Consider the following 19,916-nt stretch of genomic DNA (forward strand, 5'->3'; position numbering starts at 1 on the left):
TAATTCTTTTGGTTTTGGGTAGTCCTTAAGAGTTCATTTCCTAGGTTGGTATCTGACTAGTACAATCCTGTGTCCTATATTCAGCCTATTGTCTGATATTGTTTGTTCTCAGATTGAAGGATTCCGTTTGATAATTCTTTTAAGTTTGGTTTGGTTTTTACAAATAGTCCCTTAATTTCTGTTTATCTGGAAATGACCTAGTTTTACCATCATATGTGAATGAAGGTTTTGTAGGGTATATTATTCTTGGCTGGCAGTTTTTTGCTTTCAGGGCTTTATACATGTCACTCCATTGCCTTCTTGCCTGCATGGTTTCTGCCAAGTAATCTGTGCTTAGTCTTATTGTTTCTCTTGTGTATGTGACTTTTTGTTTTTCTCTAGCTGCTCTCTGGATTCTTTGTCTTTGGTTTTAGCTAGTGTGATTATGATATGCTTCGGTGATTTTCTTTTTGGGTCTGTCCTGTATGGGTTTCATTGAGCTTCTTGGATGGTCAGTTTTTTATCTTTCATGATATTGGGGAAGTTTTCTGTCAGTAATTCTTCAGTGATCCTCTCTGTGTTTTCTGTTTTCTCCTGCTGTTCTGGAACTTCGATCACTCGCAGATTTTTGTTTTTGATTGTATTCTACGCAATTCTCAGGGTATCTTCATTTTCCTTCGTTCTTTTTTCTGATTTTTTCTCAAACATAGTTGTATCCAAGTGTTTGTTTTCAATTTCACTGATCCTGTCTTCCATCGTTTCAAACCTGCTCTTCAGCCCTTCTATGACACTGTCCATTTCTGAAATCTTTTGGATTTCTAATTGTTGTTTTTGTATAATTTCTAGTTGGGAATTTATTTTGGCATTTTGTTCCTGTATTATTTTCCTGAATTCTTCCATTTATTTGTCTGCCTTTTCCGTGAATTTGTCTCTTTTTCCTCATTTTGTCTGCTTTTTACTTCAAGTCTTAGATAATTTTCAATATTAGAGATTTGAATTCCCTATCAGTTAGGTCTAGTGCCTTTTCTTCTGCTGGAAAGTTATCTGGTGTTTTAGTTTGGACACCTACTGGAACCATCCTGTCCTGTTTTTGTATATGTTTTGATATTGTCTGTTATCTTTTGGGGCATTCAGTAGTTATTTCCCTCGTTTATTGATTGTAGATTTGTTTGTTTTGTCCTGCTTTTTTGTTTTCTTTGGTTATGTCTAAGGCAGGATGTGTGTTCTGTGTTGTTTGCTCACTGTGGGCACAATACTTTTCACCTCCTTCTCTAGTGGGCAGGGTCTGTTACTCAAGTATGGTATAGCAGGACAGGTCCAGCTGAAGCGGAGTTACTGGGATGGGTTGTTTGTGGCAAGTACTAGGGCTGACAGTGCAGTCTGGGAATCAGTGCAGGGTAGGTTCCAGTACGCCGTGCTTGTGCTGCTTGGGAGTGTGATGTTCAGCGTGTGGTGCAGGAAGGCAGGAAGGAGGTGGGAGATTGTTACGTGTGGAGCTAAGATGGGTATCGGAAAGATGAGGGGACAGAGGAACAGGAAGCAAAAACATACACAGAAACGAAAAAGAGTTTTAAGGGATCTTGCTATTGGAGTGCAGAGATGAGAAACTGATAAATGGGGAAAAACAAAAATGAAAAAAAAGAGGAAAAGGGTAAAAGAAAAAAATGAGTAAATCGAGAAACTGGAAATGAAGGAAGACCAAGAGGGAATAAGAGAGAGAAGAAAACAAAGACACACACACAAAAAAAAAAAAAAAAACCAAGAAAAAAGAAATGCCCCCAGTGATGTCCCTGTGTGTATGCACAGTTTAAGAGAGTAGCTTCCAATCCACATAGTACTACCTGGCTAGAAGCGGCTCCCAAGCCGAGAAAAGAAAAAGAAAACAAAGAACGAATCAGAGCAAACAAAGAAAAAGCCTTCGGGGTCCCACCAAGGCAGTGGCATGGGCTGGGAGGCAGTTTCACAGTCGAGCAGTGTTTCACAGCCTTTCAGGAAGGAGTAAAGATGGTACATGGAGCCGGGTATTTGAGAGAAAGGAGGGGGAGGTGGTGAGAGGTAGTGAAGAAATCTAAAAAAGTGGGAAAAAACAATACCAGCAGCCAATAAATGGCACTCAGGGAACCGGCCAATGCTGGTGGGTGGAATCCAAGCAATACCAGGGTGAAACCGGTGTTTCCCAACTAAGAGACTGTGGTCGTGGGAAGCAGAGGAGGTCGAGTGGGGATGAAGAAGGGTGGGGGTTGGGAGAACGTATATCGCTGGTTACTGGTTGTTCTGTCTCCTGCTAGAAGCTCCATGAAGCTGCTTTCTCGTATCCCCTGTTAGCTGATCTCTGATAGGAGTCCAAGATGGCGGATCTGTGCTGCGGTAGCTGATAGGAGACCTCTGCATGTATCTCTCCTCGCTTTCTGTTCTCGGTCAGTTTCTTATTCCATTTGGTGCTTGGCTGAATTCTTTATCTTTTCATTTGATGCTTAGGGTTTCAGGATTGACGTGTGACCCTGTTTGACTTAGTTTTTCAGATCTTTGCTGTGGAGGGATGGCATGGTGCTTCTGACTGTAGTGACATGTTACCCAGAAGTCTCAGGACTTTGAGAGTTTTGATTTTAGTTTTTATAATTCAAATTTTTTAATTTTTGAGGATTTTTTCTTATTCTCTAATGATTCCTTATAATAGTCATTTTTTAAAACAATTTTCTACTTAATATACTTAAGAGTGCCATTGTATCTTAGGCTGGGTTCTTTAGAGAAGCAAAACCAGTAAAGTATATAAGTATACATACAGAGAGATTTATATCAAAGAAACAGCTCATGTGATTATAGAGGTTGGAATGTCCCAACTCCGTGGATTAGGATAGAGGCTTCTCCCCATTTACGTAGCTGCAGGGACTGGCGAACCCAAGATTGGCAGGTCAGAAAGCAGGACTCTGCTCACAGGCTGTGAGGATTCACGAATCCCAGGATCAACAGATAAGCTGATAGCTCAAGTCCCAAGAACCATAGGCCATGTGAACAGGAGGCAGCTGCAGGATCCAGAGTGAGCAAAAAACCAGAACATCTGCTTATATTCAGATGCAGGCCCCACCCCCAAAGAAACTCCATTTCAACTGACTGGCTACTCATAGCAGATTCAGTCATGAGAGTGATCACATATAAACATTGCGACTCATGGCCCAGCCAAGTTGACACACAGTCTTAACCATCACACACTGGAATTAAAGGAGCCTGGTGGCATAGTGGTTAAGAGCTATGGCTGCTAACTAAAGGTAGGCAGTTCAAATCCACCAGCCGCTCCTTGGAAGCCCTATGGGGCAGTTCTACTCTGTTCTGTAGGGTCACTAAGAGTCAGAATCAACTTGACAGCATCCAGTTTGGTTGGAATTAAAAGGAGATTTTCTTCCATTTTTTGCTGTGATTTTTTCCCCCCATATTCATTTCTTTGGATTATTTTAGTTTTTGTCATCTGCTCTTGATTTTCCTAAAATAGCTTTGCTTCTTCATTTTCTGTTCGTTTTCCATAATGAAGAGCTAGTATGTTTAGTGTAGGTTACTAATATACTGTTCTCTCCTAGTTGTGTTTTTACCTTTTAGAGATTTTTTTTCTCATTTGTCATGGTCTATTCTTTTTCCAGGCTCCTTTGTGGGCTTCCTTCAGAACTTGTACTTTGACTTTTGTCTCCTCAATCTCTTTCCTTGGGAGCATCTTATCCAATGCTGGTTTTGCAGCCTCTGGAATTGCAGTTATTCATTAATCCTCACCTTCATCCTAGGCCTCCCTTCTGAGCTCCAGAACCACACATCCAGATTCCTCCTGCAGATCTCTACTTGCCTGTTCTACAGACACTTCAAGCACAAACATATACAAGAACTCTCTTTTACCTTCTGCCCAACCTACTTCCTTGTCTTTGCAAGTGGCACGTGGATTTATCTGGATGCTCACAAAGATAGCCAGGATGATAGTTTCCTCATTTTTCCTTTTGCACCATGAATTAGGGACCAAAAAATCCTATAATATCTTATTCTGTATAATGAATTCTTTATTCCAGGAGTTGGCAAAATTTTTTTTTGTAAAGAGCCAGATAGATATTTTAGTCTTTGCAGGCAAAGATAGAAAATAAAGGGAATTATGTAGGTACTTACTGAACAAGAGAGAACACAAAAAAACACTTTTTATTGATGAAATTCAAAATATTAAAGTGACTCAGTATAGTGTTTTGTAATACAGGTCTGCTAATGAAAAGAATGGAATTCTTTTTTGGATGGGAACAATAAACTTTTGCTTAATTTGGGCCTAAGTTGGTGTTCCATATTATTATAATTTATTGTAAGTCTTCATCTGTTAGTGCTAATCTGTAATGAGCTTTTACGTATTTCATCTTTGAAAATGTCTTTTCACACAGATAGGTACTGCCAATTACTGATGCCAGTCCACAGGCATGTGTTTTTAATTGAGGATGTTCCTCACTTGCAAGCTACTTATACAGTTCTGTCAGATTCTTTCTTGATACTTGCTTTTTGCCATGCCATCACATTTCACATTAATCACTTCCAACTGAAGTTAGGTGGATTCTTCTTAATTTTAAAGTTAAATATTTTGGAATATGGCAATATCCTGTGACTTGCATGGAGGTCCAAAAAATGCTTTGTGTTGAAAGCGTAGTTTGAACTCAGAAAATGTATCCACTTCTTGCTTTGACTTTTGACAGGGTCATACATGTATACAGTTGCTTGACATTACTTGTGATTCTAATAATGTTAGTTGTTGAAATGACTTTACCACAGTATAAACTTTGTTTTGTTTTGTAATTTTAGGTTGAATTCATTAGGAAACAGTATCAAGTCTGTAGCAAGAGTTAATTTCTAAAGCTGTTCAGTGTTTGATATTAGGAGGGTCATTCTTTTTATTCAGTAAAATTTCAATTTTGACCCAATGCTCAAATAATCACAATAAAATTTTACCACTGCTAAGTCATTGGTCTTCTGTGTAGTAGAGTAAGTCAAGATATTCATCTTTTATTTCTGATGGTGATTCATGGAAGTGACTATGGTTATATCCACAAGAGTGAATGAAGTTCACCATAGACACTACTGGTTCAATTATTCACGCTAGGTTCAAAATTTTTCTGCAGAGTGTTTTCTGATAAATGATACAATGAATAGCCATAGATTTTAGACAACTTACATTTTCATAGGCTTTATAACTTTGTTCCACTAAGCCTTATTCTGCCCTACACATATTTTCATTATCATCAGTTGTAACACATATTGGCACATTCCATTTCAGGTTGTACTGAGTTTGTATTTTCTCAATCTCTCTGAAAATATTCTCTTCTGTAATTCCATGCAGATTGTTTATAGGAACTAATTCTCCAGTTTTTTCAAGCTTAGCATTGACATCCTGAATAAACAGTAGCAACTGAGCAGTATCGGTAACATCTGTTGACTCAAGAGCCAGGGAAAACCAGCTGATCATTTACCTTGTTTAATTCACTATTGATGGTGCTTCCAGTGTCCTCAACTCTTTGAGTAACTCTTTCTCACCAAGAGACTAATAGTCTTAAACAGGTTTATTTTCTTTGGACACATTTCTTTAGCTGTTTTTAATCAAACACAGTTTAATAACTTACCATTGACAAATGGCTTTCTTTGCTTGTCCAACAAATGAGCCACTGAGAAACTTTCTTTGGTTGCAGCCTCATTTTCATATTTTATTTTTTTGAAGAAATTCTGTTTTAGCTTTTCTGTTTTTATGACTGGTACTTTCCTGTGGTCTGTGAATACTGTTATGAGTGCTTAGTCTGGCAGCGTTGACCTATATGGTATTTTTAGCACAGCTATGATGTCATTGGAGTCCTGGTGGTGCAGTGGCTAACTGTTCAGGCTGCTAACTAAGATGTCAGGCAGTTCGAATCCACCAGCCATTTGTTGGAACCCTATGGGGCAGTTCTATTCTATTCTGTAGGGTCACTATGAGTCGGAATTGACTCGACGGCACACAACAATGGTGTCATTGCATAATAAGCACAATGTTTTGCCATCTAATTTGATAAGAGAATAATCCACACTAGACTGTGTCTTAAAAATATGACGTTCAGAATCCTTTCTTCGTCTTGTTTTGACTCCATATGCACTGGTGATAGAAACTAAACTGAAATGTCATGATATGATGATAAGCCTGGCACTTGAAATGCAGTGAAATTATAACTGTACCATTGTTATTTGCCAGGCAGCAGTGAAAGTATGTGGGATAAAGAATTTTACATTACCCAAAGAATCTGGCCTTTGTCCTTGGTTCCTGACAGAAACCTTTAAAACCTTGGAATTTCCCCAGCCATTGAAGTGTCTTTGATGATGCCTCCAGACCAACACCTGAGCATGTATGCTGAAGTCCCTCTTGGATAGGGTCTTGCCTAGCTAGAAAGACCCACCACTGATATCAGCCCAACTTCAGGGGAGGGGGCTGATTCAATCAATCGTGCCTACTTTATGAAGCTTCAGTAAAGGCTCTGGACACGGAAATGCCATGGGCTTCCTGGTTGATGAAAGACATTGATTCATGTGGGTAGGAACCCTCCCAGACACCCTATGCGTCTCTTCATTTGTATCCTTTTAGCTATAATAAAACTGTAATTATAAGTATAGCACTTTTCTCAGTTCTGTGAGTCATTTTAGCAAAGTATTGAGGTAATAGTAGGAGCCAGTAAGTCAGAAATGAGGGTGGTTGGAGGCTTGGGACTTCCAAGGTTAAGACTAGTATCCTGAGGGGGTAGAGGGAACCCCAGAATTTGTAGACAGCAGGTCTAAATTGAGGGAGTCCTGGGGACCCTCAAACTTATGGTTGGCATCCTGAGAGGTTAGAAGAAAGCTCTGGTTTTACAGTTAGTAGGTCAGAAGTGAGGGTGTTGTGGGGACCCCCAAGCTTGCAGTTGGTGTCTGAAGTCTTGGGCAGACTTGGCAATCTGGATGACTGTGCCCTTTAACTTGAGATCTGACTTAGCTTTGGTGGATAGGGTCAGAGGAAGAAGTACTATATTGTGCAGTTGGTATCAGAATTGAACAGAGCAGAATTCACTTAATTAGGATTAGTAAATTCCTTTATTCAGTAGTGAGAAGTGGAATTGATTGATTGATCGATCTTCATATGAGTGTTACATACAGTCTCATAGCTACTCACCTTTGCTGTTACAGTGAGAAAGCAGCCATAGATAATATATAATCAAACGAGCTTGGTTATGTTCTAATAAAATTTTATTTAGGGATACTGAACTTTGAATTTCATGTAATCTTCATGTGTCACAAAGTGATATTCTGTTGGTTTCTTTTTCCCATTTATAAATATAAAATGATTCTTAGCTCACAGTCTGTAAAAAATGTGAAAGGCCAGAATTGGCTTGTGAGCTATGGTTTGCCCACCCCTGCCCATTCTTCCCGCCCGAATATAGGGGATCATCTCTCTCTCTGGTCTTTGCCTTATATTTCTTCTTAAGCCAGTCTCTACTCTTCTTTAAAGCATTGCTTCTAAAATGCAAATCTGGACATGTAACTCCAGTGTTTACTTAACATTTTCATTGGCTCATTATCCACAGCTGTGATATTGAAGTTGCGGTGTATACCTTAGTGAATACTTAAGAAAATCTATCAGCATATTATAAGAAAATACTAGTGTATCTATTTACATGTATTTGTATCTAAAAAATTTTTTTTCATTGTACATATATGTAGCTTATGAGAACGTTTTGGAGACCCCTGAAATAGAAATTAGTCCCCAGTAATTTCATAATCTTGCTTCTGATTATGCTTATGAATCTTTATCTTAATACATCTCAAATTCTTTCTCTGACAAACGGTGCTATTTGTAGTTCCATTAACTTGCCAAGTGTTTTTAATGCCTCCAGGCCGTTGCTTTATTGTTGACCCATAATCTTAAGAACACATAATTGACATGTAAGGACTCAGTGCCTTACTTCTTTAAAGAAGCCCCATGTCATGATTCAAAATAGAACTTAGCATTTCTTTCCCTGTGCAACCACCATCTATCTTTTAGTTACTTCTAGCATTTCTTCTGTAACATGTTATTCTGTTACATAATATTACACACACACACACACACACACACACACACACGTGCACACACACCTTGGTGTGTGTGTGCAAAGCAGTATCCCTAACTTCCAGACTTAGAAAGTGAAGAAAATGGTGCGTGTCTGTGTGTATGTATGTGTGTGTGTATGTATGAATGTAAATATATATGTATTTAAAGATGTCTCTCAGTCACATTATGAGTGTCTTGAGAGCAAGATTTTTTTATAATTCATCTTTCTATTCCCAGAAAGTGGGACACTTCCAGATACACTGGGGAACTTGAGAATTTTTTTTTTTTTGCATGAATTTAGAAATACGTGGTTAGAGTACTTTTATTGTTGTTTTCTCATGACATGTAATGTCAGATAAAGTCCAGAGTAGGTGCGCTGTGTAACATTTTCTCTTCAGTTATCAACAATTAACACAAAAATGTTAGATCCCAAACATAGTGCTTGTTACTCTAGATTGAATACAGTGGTCACTTTAGATTGAATACAGATGTGTTATTCCAGGGGCGAGTGTCATTCAAGGATGTGACTGTGGACTTCACCCAGGAGTGGCAGCACCTGTACCATGCTCAGAGGACCCTGTACAGGGTTGTGATGCTGGAGAACTACAGCCACCTTGTCTCAGTGGGTGAGGATTGTATAATATGTAATTCCAAATAACATTCATTTCTTTTTTAGCTGCTGGTATATTGGTGGTTTCTTTGTAGAGATTAATGATTTTAGGGGTTGAAATTTAGGGTCCAAAGGCAACCCCTGGGTAACAGGTATAAGATGATTGATCCCTTCTGGTCACTACAAAAAGCATGTTTTCCTCTTCTCCCCTTGGAAAAGTTCAAATGGCCCTATTATTGTAAAGCTCCTGAAGCTGAACCTTTCTCCTTCAGTGGCCCTAAAGCCCATGAGCCAGGCCCAAGTTCTGTGTCTTTTGCTATTCACAGGGTTTTACATTACCAAGCCAGAGGTGGTTTTCAAGTTGGAGAAAGGAGAGGAGCTGTGGATCTTAGAAGAAGAATCCTCAAGCCAGAGCCACCCAGGTGAGCTAGTGAGTACCTAAATAGCCATAAGCCAAGTTAGATCCCAGAGGATCAGTTTAGATGTTGGTACCTTTGAGATTTTTTTGAGGAATCTTTTTTTTTTAGAGTGGCTGAAAATAGCTGGCCTGTATTCCTTAGATATATACATCACACTTGCAGGTAACAAACACTCATAGCTAAACGTTCTTGGGTTTTTGCTTACATTTTATAGACAGAGTCACCATTCTTAATATTTCCAAAAACCCAATTCTTATCTCACCTTAGATCTTTTTCTTATTCTTTCTCCATTAGTTGTTTTCTTTTAATTGTGTATGATTTTACTTGTGTATTATTCATTCAATAAGTGTTAAATTAGCATTTATTTATTTGCACTGTAGTTATGTTTATGAGCTAGGGATATTACTGTGGACAGTACAATAATCCTACTGTTATGGAGTCTGTATTCTTGTGTTGGAAGAGAGTGAAATGTGTGCTATTTTAGCAAGTGTTTTCAGAAGGACCCTCTGGATCAGTATCAGAATGCAGATTTTAATGAAGCGAGGAAGTATGTGGAGTATGTGGTTTCTGAATATCCTAGGCATTGGAGGGTTTGGAGCAAAGAAATGACATGATCTGATTCATGTATCTCTCTGGCTGTTGTACAGAGAAAATGCCAGCTGAGGGGATAGAGTGGGGTGGGGAGAAGGCAACAGTAAGATCTACAGTTGTCCACGTGTGTGGGATGATGGTGGCTTACATGAGCTTGGAAGTTACAGAGTTCATACGAAGTGTGTAGTTTCTAGAAAAATTTTGAAGATGTACCCGAAATAGTATTTGTTAGATTGCTTTTGGAATATAAGAAAAAGTAGCACTTGATACATAGAGATATAATTTTTTATGCTGGAGAGAATACTGGGGAGAAACAATACTGGGAGGAAATTATAAAGATGTAACTAAATCTAAACAAACATTGTGTATGTAAAATAATGTCTTTTAGGTATAAAAAGTACAAACAAAATACTAGAAAATAGCATGTAAGTCAATTAGTGGTTAGAGTCCTTTTATAATTTTTTAAAATTTTTCTGAAGACATTTGTTAAATATGCATGGTAAAATTTAATGAGTATATGCCAAAATAAGCAAAACAATATCCGTAACTTCCAAACCTGGAAAGTGAAGAAAATGGAAAAGAACCAGCCATTGTCAAAAAAATTGAATCAGACCAAACAAGGGTCATAAACGAATGGGGAATAAAGGATGGTAAATATAGAACAAATAGAAACTACAAGAAAAATATAGGAAACAACTCCAGGTATTTTAATAATAAATATTTTAGTAATAAATACAAATAGATTAAATTTTTCTGGTAGAAGAGATTATCGGGTTGTATTTTTAAAAGCTACGTATAGACTTTTTGGGGAGTTACACTTAAACCATATAAAACAATATGTAATAAAAAGGAGAATATAAAAGGAATAAGCATATAGAGTCAAATACTAAAGAAAATAGAATTGAGAGATCTCTATTGATATCAAATAAAATTGGTTAAGACAAGAATGTTTATTGGGATACAAATGCTCAGTACATACTCATCACAAAAGGAAAAGATAATGATTAGAACTAAAACACTAGCTTCAAATAAAACTTGATAGAACTATAGAGAGAAATTGCCAATATACTGTAGTGAGAGACTGCAATTTACCCATTTCAGTTATTGATAAATCAAGCATAAAATTCTTTAATAAAAACCTAGAAAGTTTGAAACACAAATTCATAATCTTAAAGCAAGAACCCTAAACAAGTATTAGGAAACTGTATTCAGTAATGAGTTAAAAAAAAAGAATAGCATGATTGAATTTACCCTGGCAATCAATGCAAAATGATTTACAATTAGTAACTGTTTGATTATAATTTACCTCATTAATACTTTAAACAGTAACAACCCATGTCATCTTAATAGATGTAGGATAAAAATCAGCTCCGATTTTTAATAGAAATGTCTACTAAAAGGATAGAAAGATATATCTTCATTCTTAAAAGGGTAACAGGAATCTGTTTCAGACATCATTCTTCAAACCAGATAAAAATCAGATTTTCAGTCTTAAAACTTGTATTAGTATTCTGAGGTTCTTACCCAGAGTGATGAGACAGAAAATGAAATTAATAAAAGTTAAAATCATTAGAAAACCAAATTCATTTACAGATGTTATGGTTGTCCTAATGAAACAATAAAGGAATCTGCAGAGAAATGATTAAAAATAGTATGAGTTTATAGCAAGTTGGCTGAATATAAGATCAGTGTATATAATCACATTTCTAAGCACAAGTAAGCTTTACAAAACACAGTTGAAAGAAATTAAACTATTTACAATGGCAAGAAAAAGTAAGAAAAATGTATTTAAAGACATTAAAGGAAATCTAAAAATAGAGGTAGGGAGCACTCAGTAATATCAAGTTGCAAAGTCCTCCCCTAAATTTACCTGTAGCTTCAATGTAATGTCAATAAAAATCTCCACTATTTTTTGTTTGTTTCATTTTGCTTGGAGTTTGATTTGTTTGTTCTTGTTATTTTAGCACTTAATGTGATAAATTTTAATTGGTATGGAATAAGAATAAGAAGCAGAAAGGGGAGCTTGGCCTCCTTCCTAGATACGAAGATTTATTGTAATGCTTCAGCAATTAAAGAGTATGGACTTTTTTTTTTGAGGTAAAATTCATATAAAATTCACCATTTTAACTATTTAGAAGTGTTTATTTCAGTGACTTCTAATACATGCACAGTGTTGTGTAACCATCACCACTGTCTGAATTCTAGAACATATTCATCATCCTAAAAAGAATGCCTACATCATTTAAGCAGTCATTCCCTACTTCTCTTTCCTCCCAGTCAGTGGTAATCACTAATCTACCTTCTGTCTCTATGGATGTGCCTATTCTGGACATTTCATGTAAATGGAATCATTCAATATTTAGCTTTTGGTGTTTGTCTTTTTCATTTAGTATAATGTTTTCCACATTCATCTGTGTTGTAGCATGTCAGTATTTCATTCCTTTTTATGGTTGAATAATATTCTGTTTTATGAATATGTCACACTTTTGAATTCATTTATCAGTTGATGGACATTTGGGTTCTCACTTTTTTGGCTAGTATCTATAATGCTGTTCTGAATATCCGTATACAAGTTTTTGGTTGAACATCTTCTTTTTATTTCTTTTGAGTAATATACCTAAGAGTAGAATTGCTGGATCATATGGTAATTCTGTGTTTAATTGTTAAGGAACTGCCAAACTGTTTGCCACAGTGACTGCACCATGTTACATTTTCAGCAGCAATATATGAATGTTACAATTTCTCCATATCCTTATCAACACTTATTATTTTCTGTTTTTTTCTTTTTAATCTTTTTTCAATTATAATTATCCTAGTGGATGTGAAGTGGTTTATCTCATTGTGGTTTTGGTTTGTGTTTGCCCAGTGACTAATGATGTTTGTCATCTTTTCATGTGCTTATTGACCGTTGGTATATGGCATTTTTAATTCGGTTGTTTGTCCTTTGTTGTTGAATTGTAAGAGTACTTCACATATTATGAATATGAGACCCTCATCAGATTTATTTGCAAGTATTTCTCCACTTCTTAAGAGTGTCCTTTGCACAGAAATTTTTATTTTTAGAAAATCCAGTTTATTTTTTCTTTTGTTACTTGTGCTTTGGTGTCATATCTAAGAATTCATTGCTTTATCTGAGGTCGTGAAGATTTACCCTACTGTTTTTTTCCGGGAACTTCATAATTTTAGCTTTTATATTTAGGTCTATGATCCATTTTGACTTAATTTTTATAGATGGTGAGAGGGAGAGGTCCAAACTTCATTCTTTTGTATGTAGATATCCAATTATCTCAGCACCCATTTGTTGGAAGACATTCTTTCCTTAGGGATTTATTTCTGGACTCTCAATTCTAGTCCATTGCTCTGTATGTCCCTCCTTAGGCCAGTAGCACACTATTTGGATTACTGTAGCTTTATAGTAAGTATTGAAATTGAGAAGTATGAGTCTTCCAACTTTTTTCTCCTTTTCAAGATTGTTTTGTCTATTTGGGTCTCATTGCAATTCCATATGATTTTGAGCATCAGCTTGTCCATTTCTACAAAAAAGGCAGTTTGAATTTTGTTTGGGATTACATTGAATCTTTAGATAATTTGGGAGAGTATTATCATCTGAACAATATTAAGTCTTCCAATCATTTTAATTATTTAGTACTTAATTTTTCTTTAATTAATTTTTTTAGTTTTCAGTGTACAAGTCTTACACTTCATTGGTTAAATTTATTCTGAAGTATTTTATTTTTCTGTATGCTATAGTGAATGGAACTGTTTAATTTGGTTTTGACTTGTTCATACTGGTGTATAGAAACACAACTGATTTTTTTGTTGATCTTGTACTCTGCAACTTTACTGAATTTTATTTTATTAGATCTAGTTTTTTTTGTGGATTCTTTGTAATTTTCTGTATGTAGGATCATGCCCTCTGTGAATAGAGATAGTTTTGCTTCTTCCTTTCCAATTTGGATGTCTTTTATGTCTTTTTCTTGCCCAGTTGCTCTGGCTAGAACTTCCAGTAAAATGTTGAATATCAGCAGTGAAAGCAGACATCGTTGTCTGGTTCTTTATCTCAGGGGACGTTTTCAGTCTTTCACCATTGAGTATGATGTTAACTGTGGGGTTTTCATGAATACTTTTATTATGTTGAGGAAGTTCTTCTCTATCCCTAGATTGTTGAATGTTTTTATCATGCAATAGTGTTGGATTTTGTCAAATGCTTTCTCTGCATCAATTGAGAGGATTGTTTAGTTTTTTTCTGTCTTCATTTTATTAATATGGCATAGTACATTGATGTCCATGTCTTGAACCACCTTTACATTCCTGAAGAAATCCTATTTGCTCATGGTGTATAATACTTTCAATATACCTCTGAATTTGCTAGTATTTTGTTGAAGGTTTTTGCGTTTATCTTTATAGGGGATGTTGGTCTGTAGTTTTCTTTTGATGTCTTTGTCTGGCTTTGGTGTTAGGGTAATGCTGACCTCATAGAGTGAGTTAGGGAAATATTCCCTCCTCTTCTATTTTTGGAAGAGTTTGAGCGGGATTGGTGTTAATTCTTCGTTAAATGTTTGGTAGAATTCACCAGTGAAGCCATCTGATCCTGAGCTTTTCTTTGTTGGACATCTTTTGATAATTGATTCTTTTTTTTTTGTTATATATCTATTCTTATTTTCTTTTTCCTCTTAAGTCAGTTTTGATAATTTGTATCTTTCTAGGAATTTGTGAGTTTTAGCTAGGTTATCTAATTTGTTGGCATACAGTTATTCATAGTATTTGTTAGTATTTATTTTTATTTCTATAACTGCAGTAATAATGGTCCCCATTTTCATTCTTGATTTTAGTTGTTAGAGTCTTCTCTCTTTTTCTTAGGTGTAAATTAGTAGAAGCTAGTGTAGGGGGGCCCTGATGGCACAATGGTTAAAGGCTTGGCTGCTAACTAAAAGGTTGGTAGTTCGCACCCACCTGGTGGTTCCACAAGAGAAAGGACCTGGCAGTCCACTCCCATAAAGATTACATCCTAGAAAATCCAATGGGACAGTTCTGCTTTGTCACTCAGGGTCACTATGAGTTGAAATCAACTTGACAGCACCTAACAAGAGCAACAGTGTAAGTTAGGTATAAGTTGGCTAGGAGTCTGAGATATGTACTTTGAAACAGTTTTTTAAGTAATTGCAATGTACACAATTTACATATCCACTGATTTATTATTCATTCAGATGCATTGAAAGGAAATTGGATATATGATAATACTTGCCAGAACCATGGGTTCTATTTGTGAAACAAAAAGAGAAGCAACATCAAAATATTTAGAAATTCATCATTTAAAAAGAATATTTGTTATAGAGCAGTGCTGTACCAAGTATTATAATTATTATCACTAACTTCTGACAATGTTTGAGAGGACATTTTTCAGATATTTTGGGACAGTAGCCATTTTTTGAAGGCTTGACTAGCTTATGAGTAGGGCTAAGATTGGAAGGCCTCCTAACCAAGTAGAGGTCTGTGGTTGGGGATGAGCAACTTATGGGAAGAAAATTGACTGGCTTATGGGAGCAGAGAATAGTGACTGTGGCCACAAGGAATGATGATTACCAACAGCAGTTAGAAACCAGGACTTTGATTTCTTGGTACCTTGGGACATTAGGTTCAGGATGTTATAGGATTTTGAGCATAATATTGTTAATGTTAGATTGAATGTGGGTAGTAACAGGGTAATAACTGTCGTGTTTAGGAAAAAACTTTTTATAATAAATATGTATAGAGATTAATAAAGATCTCAAGACTAAATTAAAAACTATGATGTTTAAGATTCACGCAGTAAATCGGAACAAGAAAGGCTGAAACAAATACGTGTATGGAAAGTAAAGGCTTAGTGTGTGTGAGGAGCAAGACTGTTGATGAGATAAGTATATTGGTGAGTAGAAATTGGGAAACTTTATGATTTGTTGGCCATGACAGGTTTATTAGTGAACAACTCTGGTAGAAGAAAATGAAGGTACAACAGCTGAGTAAAACTGTGCACCCAATCTTATTTCATGAATACCCTAAATATATGTTTTCTCTGGATTTTGGGTTTCTGTGTAAATCAGAGCTAGAATTACAGACTAGATAATAGAATTGCTTTTTTTAAAATTGTTTTTGTGCTTTAGGTGAAAGTTTACAGCTCAAGTTAGTTTCTCATACAAAAATTTATACACACATTGTTATGTGACCCTAGTTGCTATCCCTGTAATATGACTGCACATTCCTCCCGTCCACCTCGAATTTCCTGTGTCCGTTCAACCAGCTCCTATCCCTTTCTGCCTTCTTGTCTCGTTTCTGGACAGGAGCTGCCCATTTAGTCTTGCGTATCTACTTGAGCTAAGAAGCACAGTCTTCATGGGCATCATTTATAGTCCAGCCTATTCTTTGTCTGAAGAGTTGGGTTCAGGAATGGTTTTAGTTCTGCGTTAACAGAGGGTCCAGGGGCCATGTCTTCTGGGGTTCCTCCAGTCTCAGTCAGACCATTAAGTCTGATCTTTTTACTAGAATTTGAGTTCTGCACCCTACTTTTCTCCTGCTCTGTCAGGGACTCTCTGTTGTGTCCCTGTCAGGGCAGTCATTGGTGGTAGCCAGGCACCATCTAGTTCTGGTCTCAGGCTGATGAGAGTCTCTGGTTTATGTGGCCCTTTCTGTCACTTGGGCTCATATTTTCCTTGAGTCTTTGGTGTTTTTCATTCTTCTTTGCTTCAGGTGGGTTGGGACCAATTGATGCATCTTAGATGGCTGCTTTCTAGCTTTCAAGACCCCAGATGCCAGTCACCAAAGTGGGATGCAGAACATTTTTTAAATAAACTTTGTTATGCCAGTTGACCTAGGTGTCTCCTGAAACCATGGTCGCCAGGCCCCGTCCCTCCTACATGGTCCCTCGAAGTGTGTGGTTGTGTTCGGGAAACTTCTTAGCTTTTGGTTTAATCCAGTTGTACTGACTTCCCCTATATTGTGTGTTGTCCTTCCCTTCACCCAAGATAATTCTTGTCTTAGAATTGCTTTTTTAACATGAGGAAATTATTGCTTTGTGAAATTTATTTGGTGTCCTTAAGTAGGACAGAAAAGAACTGTATGAGATTGGAAGCATGTACATTGGTGAGAATCCTACAAGAGATAAGGATGTAGATCTTCATTTGCTCCCTCCAAACCAACTTTTTTTTTTCTGGTATCTCCCCGTAACACTGTTGTTAACTAATTTATCTTGTGATTTCTACCTGTTATTTCCCATTTATCCTACAAGCATTCATCCAAACAGTACCCTCTTAAATTTTATGTTTATTTTACTTTCTCTGTCTTTGAAGGTCACGTTTTTAAAGTGCCAAGTTACTGTGTTTTTATTACCAGATTTCTCTTCAGATTTATTACCAGATTTCACTACCACAGGTTGTCTTGTCCACTCTAGGGGAGCAAAAAGTACGCCCTTGGGATTATGTTCAGAAGATCAGTCTGTACTGGATATTTGTACATTAAGTCTCCTTTCCACATGATATGTATGTTATGGTATGGTAAATTATTCTCATTTCTAGAATTCTGCATAGTTGATGACCAGATGGAGAAGAACCGGAAAAACCAAAACCAGCATTTGTGGAAAATTGATTTCATCAACTAAAAAATACTGACTAAATAGAGAAATAGTATATTAGGAAAAACATTTTATGTAGATACAAACTCTCTTCCAGTGAGAAATATACCTGATAAATATGACTTGTGTGGAATGAATTTGAATTATTTTTCAGAACTAACAATTAGTAATAGAAAATCCTTTGTAAGGAAGCTTGATGAGTTTAATGCACATAGAAAATTGCTGCTGTGTACAAAGCAGGAGAATCCTCATTCCAGAGATAAACCTTTAGAATATGCTAGGAATGGGAAAGCCATCAGTCAAAATGAGGATCTTTTTCAACCTCAGGATATTCAAACCTTGGAACTACTTTTTGAATATAATAAATATGGGAAAACTTTCCATGAGGAGGCAGCCTTTATTATCCATAAGAGAGCATGGTCATAGAAGTCCTGTGAGTATAATGAACCTGTGAAATCCCTTTCTTATAGAGCAGCATTCATTGATCATCAGAGAACTCTCACAAGGGAAAATCACTATGAATTAAATGACTGTGGGAGGAGGTCTGCTGGTGAGAAGTCAGCCCTAAAGAAACACCTTATGGTTTTCATGGGGATGAAATACTATGAGTGCAAGAATAATTTTGGCAGAAGTCACTCCCTACTCATACAGAGAGAACTCACAAAGGAGAAAGAACTTCTGAATGTAATGAAAGTGGGGAAATCTGCAAGAAACCAAATCGTTTTCAACATCAGCCAACGTACACAGGTAAGAAAACCTGTAATCAGTATGAGTAATCCTTTTGGCAGGCACCAATTCTTTCTAAACATCAACCAACACAAGAAAAACACTATGAATGTAGTGAGTGTGGGAAAACCCTCAGCCACAAGTCATCTTTCATAGCACATAAGAGGATACACAGAGGAGAGAAACCTTATGAATGTACTAAATGTTGGAAAACCTTCACAAACAGGTCAGGCCTCTCAGTTCATCAGAGGATACACGCAGGGCAGAAACTCTATGAATGCACTGAATGTAGGAAAATTTTCAGATATAGGTTAGGCCTCACAGTACATCAGAGAACACACACAGGAGTGAAACCCTATGAATGTAATGAATTTGGAAAAAAACGTCATGAGTAATCAAATCTCTGAGTAATCAAATCTCAGAGAACTCACACGGGAGAAACCTTATGAATGTAATGAATGTGAAAAAACCTTCCTCTACAGTTCATTCCTCATGGTACAACAAAGGATATACATGGGTGAAACCTTATGAATGTAACAAATGTGAGAAAACGTTCTCCCAAAAACCGTATTTCAGTAATCATCAGAGAACTCATACTGGTGAGAAACCTTATAATGTAATGTGGAAAATCATTCTTTGTGAAGTCAAAACTTAGTGTACATCAGAGAACTCACGTAGGAGAAACACAATGAATGCAAAGAATGTGGGAAATTCTTCTTCCAGAAGTCATCTCTCATAGTACATCAGAGAATACACAAAGGAGAGAAACCTTATCAATGTAATGAATGTGGGAAAACTTTTTCCCAGAAATCATCCCTTACAGTACATCAGAAATCACATGAAGGGGAAATACTATATGGGTGTATTGAATGCAAGAAAACTTATTACCAGAAATCAGCTCTCACTAAACATCAGAGAATTCACACAGGAGAGAAACTTCACAAATGTAATAAATGTGGCAAAACTTTTTACCACAAGTCATCCTTGACAGTACATCAGAAAACTCACAGAGGGGAGAAACCTTACGAATGTAATGAATGTGGGAAAACCTACCAGAAATCATCCCTCACAGCACACCAGAAAACACAAGGGAGAAATTCCGTGAATCTACAAATGTGGGAAAGCCTTTTACCAAAATTCAGAGTTCACTGATCCAAGCAACTACACAGAGAAGAAACCCCCGTCAACATCCTGAAAGTCCAAAAACCTTTTCTTAACCTGATTTTCTCAGTTTACATTTCAAATAGCACAGGGGGAAATCTTAATAAATATGGGAATGTTTTCATCCAGAAATAAAAGTGAAATCTCATTGATCAGCAGATATTTGATATTTGGAAGACCTTATGAATGTTTTGAATATGTTACAGTTTTGAAAATAATTAATTCTTGATTATATGTAAGTATAAGAATAGCCCTTGTGGCCATGGTTAAGTGCTCAGCTGTTAACCAAAACATTGGCAGTTCGAACTCACCAGCCGCTCTGCAGGAGAAAGAGGTGGCAGTCTGCTTCTGTAAAAATTACAGCCTTGGGAACCCAATGAGGCAGTTCTGCTTTGTTTTGCAGGGTTGCTATAAGTCAGAATCAACTTGATGGAAATGAGTTTTGGTTTATATATAAGAGGATTTATCTCATTACACATATGCAATTTGGGAATTCAGAATAAAAATTTTTTTCTAGGAATGTGACAATCAAAAGATATGATACCAAAATTGTTATTGAAAATATTCAGTTGTATATGTATTTACTGTGTAAGAGGAATCTATCTTTGAACAGTACAATTGAGTAATCATAAGTACTGTATTAAATACAAATGTGAAAAGTCATTGAGTTATATGAGTATGCTTTATAAGAGAAATATTGTGTGTGTTGGTTTGGTTACTGGAAGCTCTCATAAT

General features: G+C 36.5%; 1 pseudogene; it reads left to right on the forward strand.

Moving 5' to 3' along the window:
* LOC105756964 (zinc finger protein 33B-like) overlaps window positions 1–19,557 on the forward strand; it is a 45,699-nt pseudogene extending 26,142 nt beyond the window's left edge.
* The last annotated feature ends 359 nt before the right edge of the window (window positions 19,558–19,916 follow it).

This window comes from Trichechus manatus, unplaced genomic scaffold (assembly GCF_000243295.1).
Source record: "Trichechus manatus latirostris isolate Lorelei unplaced genomic scaffold, TriManLat1.0 scaffold00308, whole genome shotgun sequence".
In the NCBI taxonomy this organism is placed as follows: domain Eukaryota; kingdom Metazoa; phylum Chordata; class Mammalia; order Sirenia; family Trichechidae; genus Trichechus; species Trichechus manatus.